General features: G+C 35.0%; 1 pseudogene; it reads right to left on the bottom strand.

Moving 5' to 3' along the window:
• Window positions 1–346, bottom strand: part of LOC111482023 — an 85,214-nt pseudogene extending 84,868 nt beyond the window's left edge.
• Window positions 347–14,046: the final 13,700 nt, after the last annotated feature.

Below are 14,046 nucleotides of genomic sequence, written 5' to 3'. Positions count from 1 at the left end.
TTGTATGCTATCCTTTTGGAGTGGCCTATAAGGTAGGGATATGCTAGAAATGGAACTACATAGGTTGTGGGAATTGGATCAATTTGAACTGATCCAAATCAAAGTACCCCTTACCTCACGTATTGGCTCCCCTTATATATTCTTATACTTTCAGTCTAATCCTCATTCTCAGCATGAAGAGGCTCTCGACTATAAGATAGTGGCTAGTAGTCGATTTTTCAGAGTTCACAGCCGAAGCTGCATCAAGCCCTAGCCTACCATCCGAACTTGTTGAATCAACATCGTAATCAGCAGCTGGAATTGAATCAGTGCTTGGTCTATTTCCCCTACTAGTTATTCCTTTCATTTTGCATTTTGATTGTTGATAACTTTCGCTGCTTCCGAAAGCCGCCTTGGAGTGGATAAAAAGAAAAAAGAAAAGCCTGCCTTGCGCCCCGTTCCTCCCGAAAGGTCAATTCAAGCACACAGCCTGAACTACGACTTTAAGCTATCAATTCCATTCGATCTCCATAACTGTCACCTACGAACAGCCTTATTCATTGACACTGATACAGTGAACTACTTGAAGCGGTACGATAATAAGGTTTCCGTCAGCTCTGATTGCTAGGGCTAGTTCTGTGATGTTGTTTTCTTTGTATTGTATCTTGAACCCGTTCCCCGGGCCTACTGCCAGTAGACGTCTTCCCCTTCGTTTGATAGTTCCATTCTGTCTGCTGCCCCCGTTTGCGTAGTTGCTTGTTTCATCTTTCTTGAAAAGATATGTGGTTGGTGTTCAAAATTACCTTTATAGCCCGACGGAACGGAATCTAGAGACAATGCAGCAAGAGCGAGACCCAAAAAAAGAGCAAAACCCAGATAAGCATATTTTGTAGCCATGATCGTGATAAAGATCAAGCCTGCTGTGTACCCAGGCAAAGGACACTGAGGCCAACGCTTCTAGAATGTGGTTTAAATCATAAATCAAGATCAAAGTCAACAAATTGATCCAGAACTATTTCAGACCCCTCCTTGAACTCGTATCCATGGAAAATCCCCAATTCACTTCTCACTCCAAGGAAAGCAGAGCATAGTGTGAGTGAATTACACCGTTGAAGTAAAGGATGAAGTTGTATGCATCATTAGATGAGCTGTTAGAAAACATTATTTATTTTTAATTCATAGAGTATGTAATGGTCAAATTGACGAGGAGATTTAAGGGGATTAAGATTAAATCCAGGCCACTCACTTTTTTTGTGGGGGCTATAAATATTCTCAAATTATTATGTAAAAATCAGATTTGAGAGAAATGAAATTGATCTATCAAGTTGAGAAGTTCCCCTTAAAAATTCAAGCATAATCTCTACTATTTCTAAGTTTCAAGCAATTGTAGGAGGTAGAATTGCACATGAGTCTATCAAGTTCGATTGTGTGGTTGAGTAAAATTCTCAACCTTCTACTTATTTTCGGGATTATTTCTCTTCCTATTCATTGTAATTTATCCTAATACAAACAAATTTGTTTTTTTAGGGAATGTATTAAGCACATGGGTTTATTAATTACTGTGAACTCTTGTTTAAAATGAAGTAAATACAAATGGAGTAAGTATATATAACAATAAAAGAGGAATTATGTTTACTAGCACTTTTTTTTTTAACATGAGATAGAAGTAAACGTAGTAGTAAAAAGAAGTTAATCCCATTTTACAATATAAATATTGTTAAAGTGTAGCAATGTAGTTTTGACATATCAATGTAGGTTTTGAAAACTAAAATTAAAAAATAAATATAAAATAAAAGTCGTTTTCAAAAACTTAGTTCATGGTGAAATTTTACTTAAAATTCAAATGCATTGTTTCAATATCTATCCCAAAGGAATGCATATGCTTTAGTGGAAATGCAGCTTCAACTAAAATAATTTGAGCGGGGTCATTCATAATCTCAAAAGTAAGGTAGGAATTATAGGATATGAACTTTATTTATGTCAATATTTCTTAATAATATTAATTGAAGTACATCCAATTGATTTGAAGAACAAATTTTATTATGTGATGGACAATGTGAAATTAACGTGACAATAATAGTAGGTTCTAAAGCACAAAAAAAAAAAACACACGTGGATAAATTTCAAATCATGAGGCACACAAAACACATGGACTAGCAACTAAAAATGATTGATCCACTACAAGGGCATTTAGTCTAGTGGTATGATTTTCGCTTTGGGTGCAAGAGGTCTTGAGTTTGATTCATGAAATGCCCCCACAATTATTTCAATTTAAATAGTTAGTTTGTTTCTTTGTTGGGTTGTTGGTTTATTTGATAACATATTAGAATAATTCAATTTTAACCTGCCTTACTAGCTAGCTAGATTGGATCTTCATCTTCAAAGACTTGGTGCTCCTTCTTCGGAGCATGTTCGTAATGTTCGTAATGTCATGCCGAAGTATGGTGGACCTCAATCCCAAGAAAATAATTCTGAAACTATGTCCTACAGCGATATACATACCTTGAAGTCATTAATACAAAACTTTTAGTCAATATATCTCCTTACATTTTCTCTATCATGTTCTTTGTGTTTATTTAGATCGAGTGTGTGCATTGTTGTGTGATCCTAATAATTGGTATCAGAGCGAGGCGAGATTCACCACGATCTGTGAAGATGGGAAATTCAAAGACAAGAATTTAAAAGTTTGACGGATTTGATATCAGTTTCTAGATGATGCAGATTGAAGATAATATGTACCAGAAAGATCTTTAGAAACTCTTTTTGGGGGTGAAGCTGGATACCATGACCGCGGAAGAGAGGAAACTCAAGGATTGTCATGCCCTTAGGGTTGATCTGGTTGACACCGTCCAGAAACACGACGTTCAACATCATCAAAGAGAAGACAACATCAGGCCTATGGAAGGTGTTATCAAATATGTACGAAAATCCGTCGGCTACGAACAAGTTGTCGTCAATTATATACAAATGTCTGAAGGTAGATTTGTTGCCGATCATATAAATTAATTCAACGTGATTGTCAGTCAATTGAGCTCAATGGAAATTAGGTTCAAAAATGAAATTAAAGCAGTAATTTTGATGTCATCTTTACCCGAGCTGTGGTATACTGTTGTTGCTGCAATCAACAGTTCACGAGGATCTGATAAACTGAAGTTTGATGAAATTCGAGATGTTAGTGAAAATATTCTCAAATGGGAAATTGGAGATTCATCTGACAATACTCTCAGTGTTGGTCGAAGGTAAAGAAGTAAATCAAAGAGCGCAAACAAACATGAGCGATCAAAATATAAGAATCGAGAAAAATCTCCAACCAAACCAAACGTAAAGTATTGAAATTGTGGAGAAAAATGACACTTTCGGACAGATTGTACAAAATTGAAGAAAAGCAAAATCACAATATATTATTTCTTTTCAATTTTTTCTTATTTAGGACATAATGAGCAGGGATAATTGTGTGGATTTAGCTTAGATGGTAGAGAAATCGTTTTGCATGCAAGAGGTGCGGGGATCGTTACCATGCATCTCCAAAGAATACTATCAATTGTTAAATATATTATTTCTTTTCAATTTTTTCTTATTTATGACATAATGAGGAGAGATAGTCTTTCATTTTCACTATTATTGATGACGGGACCTATGGGTTTTATAATGAAAAAATTGTTGGGATGTAGCTAAGATGTTAGAGTGCTCTCTTTGCATGCGAGAGGTACGGGGATCGATTTCCTGCATCTCCATTAGTGTTTTTTTTACCCGTATGATTACTTGAACTATATGTAGAGACATCATAGTGGATTAAATTCAAATGATCTATAGTAGAGAGATATGGTTGAGTACCTTATTATGGTTGAGTACCTTATTCTGGGGACACTACGGATGCGGCCCACTTTTGTATATGATATAAACAATGTGGTCACTAAATTGTACATGTGAGTGGGGGCATCCTATGCAATGAGTATTGCATAAGATCGGACCATGGAACAATGTGATCACTAAATTGTATATGTGAGTGGGGGCGTCCTATGCAATGAGTATTGCATCAGATCGGACCATGAAGAAAACCACTCCCACTTTATAATGTCATTTATTGTTCAAGACTGATTTTTTCATTCAATGACCAGGTAACTCGATTTTAATCCTTAGCTAACTATGAACCTGTTTATTCGAAATTATCCTTAGATTTGCATGGGTGAGAGTGGCACGAATTCATCGACTCAATAAGCCTCCTATTTCAAGGGTAAGACTGGGTGAATAGCTGGGGACATAGAGTGTAAAATGGAATTCACTCCTACCCGCTTTTAGGGATAGTAGAGAGGTTGTTCCCTTAAGTACTGACTTCAAGTATTGAACAATGGGCCCTACCCTCTCATTGGTCTGAGAGGGATTTGGTTTGTTGGTTTGACCACAAACCAATGGTTCATTAGATGATCAGTGGAACTCAAGGAACAAGAAGTAACTTTAGGGGTAAAACGGTAAATTGACCTAGCTCTAGAAGGATCGACTTACCAATCATGGTTATATCAAATGGACAGAAATATAACTATAGTGAGGGGAGTGAAACTACTAGGCTATAGTGGAGTGTCCTAGTAGTTAATGAATGTTGGTTAACAAGGTTAATGAGTTTAGCAAGTTAATCTCGGATCGTTAGAGCCCATGATCTGTAGGTCCATTAGATCCCCCTGCTAGCTCATATCGGACAAAACCATAGAATAGTGTGACGAGTGAGTTCGAAGTGTTCGAATTCAAATTAGGGAATATACGCTAAATATGTACGATATATTTAACTGCATTTTATTTTAATTATGAATTAAACAAAAAGAGAGAATTGAAGATATTTAAATAAGATTTAAATATTTTAATTATGAATAGGGATTCATAATCCATATGTGCCCGAATTCATTGGGATTGGCATTTTATTTAATGTTAAATTTTAATTAAATTTTTAAATAATTATTTCATATTATTTTGATTTGAAATTAATTATTTAAAGAAAGTCAAAAGGTTGACTTCACCTAATAGAAAAATCCTTGTTTGAGTTATACGAATATTGTGTGTCAATATATGGTTTAACCAAACTTGCATGTTTGCCGCATAATCCCACAAATTTGAGTGGAATTTTGAGTGTCAAAATTTGGTTAATTCGAACTTGTATGCTTGTCACATAATCCCACAAATTTGAGTGGAATTTTGAGTGTCAAAATTTTGTAATCTCAAATTTTCATGAACATGCAAATAATTTGATTTAGATGTTGGGGCAAGCCCTAGGAAAGTCTAGGTTGGCTTCCAGCTCCATCTCGGTCGGCATCCCCCTTATCATGCAAATGACTATATAAATAGAGTGATTGACGTACATGGAAAGTTTGCTCGAAAAACTTTGAGAAAATCGCTCAAAACTCTCTCTTTACATATACTAAATTCCTATCAAGTTTAGTCACTCACTAGATTCCACAATTCCGTTCTAAGGCCGGAGAATAGTAGGGAAGACACTAGTGGTGGTTCGAAACCGGTTCGTGAGGAAAAAGAAACTTGAGCGACAAAAGGTTAGTATTCAAACTCATTGAGTTTTAATGCTTTTGAACATGCTAGCTAATTTACTATAATTGATGTATTTAGAGTGCTTAAGATCCAAATTTCTTCCGCACGTGTTTTAAGCACTTTATTTACATTAATTTGAGCATGGTGGGTACCATTTCATGAATGAAATTTTGTGGTTGCTAAAGTGGATGTTTATGGTTTTGGCATTTTTTTTATGCTTCCATTGTATTCAATTATTGTAATGGGTCTAATGTGTATGAGCTTTAATGAGCGAAGAAAGGTCTGTAATTTTTATGGAGTTACTACAGTCCATTTTAGGTTGTAATTGATCGAAAATGGAAGAGATAGCAAGCTGAACTGAAGAAGAGGATGGAAGAGGCAGTTTGGGTGTTTTTTTTTGCCAGATAGAGTCCGGTTCAACATTTTTAAGGGTTGGTTCGGCCTGTTCGTGATCCTCGGGAGCGGTTCAAGTTATTTTTAATTATTAATGTAATAATTTAGTTAATTTCTTGCTTTAAAATGCCAAAACTAATCCACTTTAATGTGTTTAATTAATTATGCATTATGAATGTATGTTTTAATTAAATAGAAAATCTATATGCATAAAGTATGTCATATAGATTTTATATCCCACTATAGGCTAAGCATGTTTCATGCGTTCCAAATATGTTATAAGTGTTATAATGTATAGTATGCATGTTTAGGGTTCCATGAGTGATAGATATAAATTGTTATATTATTGCATGGAATGGATGATTATATAATTGTTATATAAAGCATGTTATAGTTTATTTTCAACGTCATAAAACGAGATAGACGTTAAAATTTATAACAAAGATAAATGCATGCTCACTTAAGGTTAACAACAAAACACGATCAATTTTAATGGTTAAAATAGATCGATATCTTGTAAAACTGCGATTACAAGAAAGCTCACCTGGCATGATCTTGTCTAAGGCTGAAGGTTCTTAAGTTGACAGTTTACGGAACACCTGCTACTTGGAGATCGAGTCAGTACTTGAGCTTAGTTAGCCCAGTTTTATGAGCATGTGTGAGTGATGTAAGGATATTTTTTTAAAAAAAAATGAAAAATCACCTAGACATCATAGGTAAAAATCCAGTATAAATGTTATACTTGGAAAAATCACCTAGACTTAAGTTATATTTAATTAGCAGGAATATACTGAGTAATAAGTATACCCAACCGTCTAAAATACTTAGTGGGAGAAAAAAGGTATATGAGATACATCTTTTTCTTTTTACACTCTCTGAAAAATTCACATTGTGAGATTCATGCTCGGCTTCGTCGCCTTGGGAGCGGCCTCCATTCGAAAGGTATTTGAATGAGTCAATAACAAGGTGAATAGAGAAAGTATTTATAGTAAGTTGGAGAAGGAAGTATATCAACACATCCTATGGTCTCCACCACTAGGTTGCATCGTGAGATTCCCATGTTCCGCCTGCATGTTGCCCTAGAGCAACTACCCATTCAGAGGGTCATAACATGGGAGTCGGAACAATGCAAACTCCAGAAATGGATAGGATTTCTTAGGTCCATTCCCAACTTTGGCTTTTTCATTTGATAGGATTGTTGGGGCCGATCTTTGAGGTCTGAAAATGGCGAATCACACTTACAAAAAATTACTAAGAGTTAGTATATTCTTGATCAAAGTGGCGATAACTAAAATACTATAGGAATAAGAGTTATTCTGGGATTAGTGTTTAAGTCAAGAATGTCTTGGTTTAGTGAAGAAGTGATTGACTACCCCTCGGTAGAAATTGCTCTAACTCACTAAAGTATCGTTGTAAATTAATAATTTTTTGGTACATTATTACATTTGTTAAACCTGTTTGGATTAAAAAGGATTAAGTCAATTCATTAATAAAATTTATTTTAAATCTCAGCATGTCAAGCTAATAGTACAATTACTCGCTTCTGAGAAATTAAACGATGACAATTACGCAACAAGGAAATAAAACCTAAACACAATACTTGCAAATGATCATTTGAGGTTTGTTTTAACGAAGGAATGTCCCCTAAACCCCGGCTCAAATGCAAACTGAATAGTTTGGGATGTATATGACAAAAAGGATAAGGGGAAAGATAAGATTCCTACTGACCGCAAACACAAGGTTTAAAATGCAAATAATGGAAAATGTCTCCATTGCAATAAAAACGGTCACCGGAAAAGTCACTGCCCAAAATACCTTGCAGAGAAAAATGTTGAAAAAGGCACAACAAGGTAAATATGATTTACTAGTTGTAGAAATATGTTTAGTAGAGTATGATCACTCAACTTGGATAGTGGATTAAGGGGTCACTAATTATATTTGTTCTTTTCAAGAAACTAGTACCTAGAGAATGCTTGCAGAAGGCGAGATAACACTCAGGATTGGAACAGGAGAAGATGTCTCAGCAAGAGCAGTAGGAAATTTAAAGTTGTTTTTCGGAGATAGATTCATTATATTAGATAATGTATTTTTTGTTCCTAGAATGAAAAGAAATCTAATATCTATCTCTTGTTTATTAGAACAATTGTATAATGTATCTTCTGAAATCAATGAAGTGTTCATTTTCAAAAGAGGTATTCATATTTGTTCTGCAAAACTAGAAAACAACTTATATATGTTAAAACCGAGGGAAACGAAAGCTGTTTTAAATACTGAGATGTTTAAAACAGCTAAAACTCAAAATAAACGACAAAAGATTTCTTCTAATACCCATCTTTAACACTTAAGACTAGGTCACATTAATCTCAATAAGATTGGGAGATTGGTTAAGAGAAGACTTCTAAATGAGTTAGAAGACAACTCTTTACCTCCATGTGAGTTCTGTCTTAAGGGTAAAATGACTAAACGAAATTTTTCTAAAAAAGGTTATAGAGCCAAAGAAACCTTAGAACTCGTGCATATGGATCTCTGTGGTCCAATGAATGTCAAAGCATGAGGAGGGTATGAATATTTCATTAGTTTTATTGATGATTATTCAAGGTCTGATTATCTTTATCTAATGCATCACAAGTCCGAAGCTCTTGAAAAGTTTAGAGCGTATAAGACTAAGGTTGAGAATCTATTAGGAAAAACTATTAAAACACTTCGATCAGATTGAGGTGGAGAGTATATTGACTTAAGATTCTAGGACTAGATGATAGAACATGAAATAACGTCTTAACTCTCAGCCCCTGGTATACCCCAACAGAACGGTGTATTAGAAAGGAGAAATAGAACTCTGTTAGACATGGTTTAGTCTATGATGAGTTTTGCTCAATTACCTGATTCGTTTTGGGGATATGTAGTGGAGACTGCTGCATACATTTTGAACATGGTTCCTTCTAAGAGTGTTCCAGAAACACCTTATGAGTTATGGAGAGGGCGTAAAGATAGTTTACATCACTTCAGGATTTGGGGATTCCCAGCACATGTGTTGGTGCAAAACCCCAAGAAATTAGAACGTCGTTCAAAATTATGCCTATTCGTAGGATACCCCTAAGAAACGAAAGGTGGTCTGTTATATGACCCTCAAGAAAATAGAGTGTTTGTATCAATAAACGCTACATTTTTTGAGCAAGATCATGTAAGAAATCATCAACCACACAACAAATTAGTATTGAGTGAGATTTCTAAAGAAGTTACTAATAAAACAACAAGAGTTGTTGATCAGGCTGGTCCTTCAACAAGAGTTGTTGATGGAGCTTGCACTTCTGGTCAATCACATCCTTCTCAAGAGTTGAGAATGCCTCGATGTAGTGGGAGGATTATAACTGTACCCGATCGTTACTTGGGTTTGGCAGAAACACAGGTCATCATACCTGATAATGGCGTTGAGGATTCATTGACCTATAAACAGGCAATGAATGATGAAGATAGAGATTAGTGGGTCAAAGCCATGAATCTTGAAATAGAGTCTTTCTGAGAAATTAAACGACGACAATTACGCAACAAGGAAATCAAACCTAAACACAATACTTGCAAATGATGATTTGAGGTTTATTTTAATTGAGGAATGTCCCCTAAACCCTGGCTCAAATGCAAACCGAATAGTTTGGGATGCATATGAAAAAAAGGGTAAGGGGAAAGATAAGATTCCTACTGACCGCAAATGCAAGGTTTAAAATGCAGATAATGAAAAATGTTTCCATTGCAATAAAAACGGGCATGAGAAAAGTCACTGCCCAAAATTCCTTACAGAGAAGAAAGTCGAAAAGGCATAACAAGGTAAATATGATTTACTAGTTGTAGAAATATGTTTAGTAGAGTATGATCACTCAACCTGGATACTGGATTCAGGGGCAACTAATCATATTTGTTCTTTTTTTCAAGAAACTAGCTTTTGGAGAATGCTTGCGGAAGGCGAGATAACACTCAGGGTTGGAACAGAAGAAGTTGTCTCAGGAAGATCAGTAGTAAATTTAAAGTTGTTTTTAAGAGATAGATTCATTATATTAGATAATGTATTTTTCGTTTCCAGATTGAAAAGAATTCTAATATCTATCTCTTGTTTATTAGAACAATTGTATAAAGTATATTTTGAAATCAATGAAGTGTTCATTTTCAAAAGAGGTATTCATATTTGTTCTGTAAAACTAGAAAACAATTTATGTATGTTAAAACCGAGCGAAACAAAAGCTGTTTTAAATACCAAGATGTTTAAAAGAGCTAAAACTCAAAATAAACGACAAAAGATTTCTCTTAATACCTATTTTTGGCACTTAAGACTAGGCCACATTAATCTCAATAAGATTGGGAGATTGGTTAAAAGAGGACTTCTAAATGAGTTAGAAGACAACTCTTTGCCTCCATGTGAGTTCTGTCATGAGGGTAAAATGACTAAACGACCTTTTTTTGAAAAAGGTTATAGAGCCAAAGAAACCTTAGAACTCGTGCATACGAATCTCTGTGGTCCAATGAATGTCAAAGCATGAGGAGGGTATGAATATTTCATCAATTTTATAGATGATTATTCAAGGTATGATTATCTTTACCTAATGCATCACAAGTCCGAAGCTCTTGAAAAGTTCAGAGAGTATAAGACTAAGGTTGAGAATCTATTAGGAAAAACTATTAAAACACCTCGATCAGATTGAGGTGGAGAGTATATGGACTTAAGATTTCAGGACTATATGATAGAACATGGAATAACGTCTCAACTCTCAGCCTCTGGTATACCCCAATAGAACGGTGTATTAGAAAGGAGAAATAGAGCTCTGTTAGACATGGTTCGGTCTATGATGAGTTTCGCTCAATTACCTGATTTGTTTTGGGGATATGCAGTGGAGACTGCTGCATACATTTTAAACATGGTTCCTTCTAAAAGTGTTTCAGAAACACCTTATGAGTTATGGAGAGGGCGTAAAGGTAGTTTATGTCACTTCAGGATTTGGGGATGCCCAACACATGTGTTGGTGCAAAACCCCAAGAAATTACAACGTCGTTCAAAATTATGCCTATTCGTAGGATAACCCTAAGAGATGAAAGGTGATCTGTTTTATGACCCTAAAGAAAATAGAGTGTTTGTATCAAAAAAACGCTACATTCTTAGAGGAAGACCACGTAAGAAATCATCCACCATATAGCAAATTAGTATTGAGTGAGATTTCTAAAGAAGCTACTGATAAAACAACAAGAGTTGTTGATCAGGCTGGTCCTTCAACAAGAGTTGTTGATGAAGCTCGCCTTTTGGTCAATCACATCCTTCTCAAGATTTGATAATGCCTCGACGTAGTGGGAGGGTTATAACTCAACCCAATCGTTATTGGAATTGGCAGAAACACAGGTCATCATACTTGATGATGGCGTTGAGGATCCATTGATCTATAAACAAGCAATGAATGATGAAGATAGAGATTAGTGGATCAAAGCCATGAATCTTGAAATGGAGTCAATGTACTTCAATTCCGTCTGGGAACTTGTAGATCAACCAGATGAGGTAAAACCTATTGGTTGCAAATGGATCTACAAGAGAAAACAAGACTAGCCGGTAAGGTACATACCTTTAAAGCTCGACTTGTAGCAAAATGTTATACCCAAAGAGAGGGGGTGAACTATGAAGAAACCTTCTCTCCAGTTGCTATGCTTAAATCGATGAGAGTACTCTTGTCCATTGCCACATTTTATGATTATGAAATTTGGCAAATGGGGGTTCATTGAATAGGTTTGCAAGTTTAGAAGATCCATTTATGGGTTGAAGCAAGCATCTCGATCTTGGAATATAATGTTTGATACTGCGATCAAATCTTATGGCTTTAAACAGAATGTTGACGAACCTTGTGTTTACAAGAAGATAGTAAACTCTACAGTAGTTTTCTTGGTGTTGTACGTTGACGATATCCTACTCATTAGAAATGATGTGGAATTTCTGACCGACATTAAGCATTGGCTAGCGACACAACTCCAAATGATAGATTTGGGAGAGGCTCAGTTTGTTCTTGGAATCCAAATTGTACGGAATTGCAAGAACAAAACACTAACATTGTCTCAGGCATCGTACATCGACAAAATGTTGATTCGATATAAGATGCAGAACTCCAAGAAAGGATTATTACCTTTCAGGCACAGAGTTCATTTTTCGAAGGAACAAAGTCCTAAGACACCTCGAGAAGTTGAGGATATGAAACACATTCTCTATGTATCAGTAGTCGGTAGTCTAATGTATGCCATGCTATGTACTCGACCCGACATATTCTATGTTGTGGGAATTGTTAGTAGATATCAGTCCAATCTGGGACGTGCTCATTGGACTGCCGTTAAAAATATCCTCAAGTATCTCAGGAGAACGAAGGACTATATGCTAAAGGATTTTGATTTGAAATTAATTATTTAAATTAATTGTTGAATTAAAATAAAGAAAGTCAAAATGTTGACTTCACCCAATGGAAAAATTCATGTTTGAGTTAGTGGAATATTGTGTGTCATTATATGGTTTAACTAAACTTACATGTTTGCCACATAATCCCACCAATTTGAGTGGAATTTTGAGTGTCAAAATTTGGTTTAACCAAACATGCATGTTTGCCAAATAAACCCCACAAATTTGAATGGAATTTTGAGTGTCAAAATCTGGTTAACTCAAACTTGCATGCTTGTCACATAATCCCATAAATTTGAGTGGAATTTTGAGTGTCAAAATTTGGTAATCTCAAATTTGCATGAACATGCAAATATGACTCCATAAATAGAGTGATTAAGGTACATGGAAAAGTTTGCTTGAAAAACTGGGAGAAAGTCTCTCAAAACTCTCTCTTTACATATACTAAATTCCTATCAAGTTTCCGTTAGCATAGAGTAATTGAAGCTCCACATGAAGTAATTTAAAGTTCCCGTTACTTAACTAAAGTATCTCATCTTTAATGAAGCAACTCCAACTCTGAGTACTATTAGTGCAATTATGTTTAATATGAGTTTGTCATAAATGAAACTAAGGTGCATTCAATACAACTTTATTTTGTTGTCATACGAGGCAAAATAGAAGAATTAAATCAATCAAACTGATGAACTGAACCGAATCAATCCAACCCAAATTGATTAGTTTGTTTTCTTTGTTGGGTTGTTGGTTTATTTTATAACCCTGGTATATTATAAAAATTCATTATAACATGCCTTACTCACAAGTAAAATATTAGACCATCAACTTTTCATTTTATAGCCGTCCAACTACTCACAGACAAATATATTTGAGTAGAAGCTAAATATTGGGTATTTAAGAAAAGACATTTGGTTTAGTGGTACGACCCTCACTTACGGTACAACCTCAAATGCCCCTATGTCCAAATCTTTTCTTATCGAAGGACTTCATATTTATATGAACTTGTTGTTCCTATTATTTACTTTTCAAACATACCTCTTAACTTCTCTTCACCAATTGTTGGGTAACAAAGTCGACATAAAGGAATTAGAAAAGAGATATCAAAACTTAAGCATGTTCGCAATGGCTGGGCCATTCAGCAACAACCTAGAGTCTTTCTTTACCTCCCAAGACTTTATACTTACCATCTTAGGAAATAAAGAAGAAAAAAAAAAGAAGAAAAAAAAAACTAAGGCGATTAAAACTATAATGATAATGCTCTTAATATCATTTCATGTTTCCTACTTTCGGTAGTATGCCTATAAAAATCTTAAGCAAGTCTAGTAGAAAGCTCTTTGTTCTTATTATGTTATTGTTTTGTTCTCCAAGACACATTCTACATCCAAGGCTTTTGTTCAAGCGCATCGAGGACTTCATGTGTTTCCTGCAATATGAAAAATTACGACCTTAATACCTAGGCCCAAGGATTCATACATACGTTTTAAGTAGAATAACAAGGGCAATTGGTCTAGTGGTATGATTCTCGCTTTGGGTGTGAGAAGTCTTGAGTTCAATTCATGGAATGCCCCTTCAAGTGAGATTTTAGAATAAAATGAAATAAATAAATAATACAAAAAAATGACACAAGTTTAAATACATACAATTCCCATGAGACTTCGAATGTTAATATAACATCAAAGCATTCTATGTCGAAATGATACATAAAGTATACCTAATTTTCTCCCATTTTGGAA

Source organism: Cucurbita maxima, unplaced genomic scaffold (assembly GCF_002738345.1).
Source record: "Cucurbita maxima cultivar Rimu unplaced genomic scaffold, Cmax_1.0 Cma_Scf00007, whole genome shotgun sequence".
In the NCBI taxonomy this organism is placed as follows: domain Eukaryota; kingdom Viridiplantae; phylum Streptophyta; class Magnoliopsida; order Cucurbitales; family Cucurbitaceae; genus Cucurbita; species Cucurbita maxima.
The sequence above is the reverse complement of the archived record's forward strand: the minus strand, read 5'-3'. Positions and strand labels throughout refer to the sequence as shown.